The sequence below is a fragment of the Bidens hawaiensis genome, unplaced genomic scaffold (assembly GCF_021521415.1).
Source record: "Bidens hawaiensis isolate Kalapana, Puna unplaced genomic scaffold, B.hawaiensis_p1.1 tig00028465_1, whole genome shotgun sequence".
NCBI lineage: Eukaryota > Viridiplantae > Streptophyta > Magnoliopsida > Asterales > Asteraceae > Bidens > Bidens hawaiensis.
In genome coordinates, this window is record NW_027494646.1 from 127,940 (window position 1) to 129,467 (window position 1,528).

The following is a 1,528-nucleotide window of genomic DNA, read 5'->3' on the forward strand; positions in this document are numbered from 1 at the left end:
AACATCACTACATAAGCATATTATATGTAAGTGCATAAAAATATTATTATAAATAAATCAAAATCAGATTACTAATCATCAACGTCGATTATTACAACAATTGAGCATATCACTCCATTTTATTTGGCCGTACTGTTTAAGAAATCCATTTTATAAACTATCAAAACCTTTTACTGGTCGAGCAATTGTGTTCCAAGACAATGGTGTGTTATTTTGTAAGGAATGATGACTAATTATTTTGGAATATTTAATATAGAGAGGTAAAGGTGGCTAAAACTTTAATTGTTAATTATGATAGGAGGTGTTTCAAATCTATTTGCTACTATGCAAAAGACTAACATATCCTTTTGTTTTAAAATCCATTAAAATGAGGAACCACACAATTACAATATTGTCATGTTGATTGTATGCCATAGATCAACATAATCAAGGGTCATCATTTACTTCTCGCACTTCTCGCTATAAAATCACTTCTCGCATGATCCATCCCCTATATATATATATAATAAAATAAAATAGTTCGATCCAATCGAGAGAGCTCGAGTCGAGCCGGGGCTAGCTCAGGCTCGGCTCGTTTAGAAATCGAGTCGAGCTAGGCTCGGCTCGTTTACAATCGAGCCGATTTCGAGCGAGCTTTCTCCGAGCTTTTTTCGAGCGAGCTTCGAGCCGTGAGCTTTTTGAACAGCCCTAGAACTAACAACAACCGCTATGTCACAATTTTGAAAATAATGGATAATGCGAAATTATCTTATTTGAAAACATAAAATCGACATTTTCATATAATGCAAATCACAACCAATATGCACTTAAGGAACAGATGAGTATCATTGAATTGAAATTGCAATAAGACAAACCAGGATTGTGTTTGGAGGAGTCGGCCAGATCAAAAGTTGCCGTGCACCACCTGTTTAGGATCTATACTCACAAAATTACGTGTATCAATCATTATTATTAAAACAATCAGCGGGAACAATTGATTAGATTAGTCACATACTCAAATCGAGTTGAATAGTAACCACCTTAAATCCATTGATTAGGTTGAAACTGTTGTAGATTACACAACCAAAATCATGGCGGAAACGACAGGGCAACACACATGCCAGGAACTCAACATGTCACATCCAGATAGTATAAATAACCGTAGGCTATGTCTCTTTGATGACTGGGAGGTCAATTGAAATCGATAACTGATTCAAAGCATTCAATTGAAGGGGGTCGGTTAGGATGCCGAGGCGAACAATTGTTTTATGTAATATAGATGAGCTTCTTTGAATGTGCCGGAGATCGATTGGAGAGTTACCGGAGACTTGTTCTGAGACATAAATAGCATTAAGGCGTCTTAAGATAGAAGATGAAAGGGTGCTTATATGTATTATAAAGTAATACAGATACTTTCGTTTATTATCATTGGTTTTACTCTTTTTTTATACAGCCCGATCCAAAGCAGACCGAAATATTCATATAAGATGACAACCCCTACAAATCTCTGCCCTATGAAAATTTCTAGGTCCGTCACTGTTTCTAATGT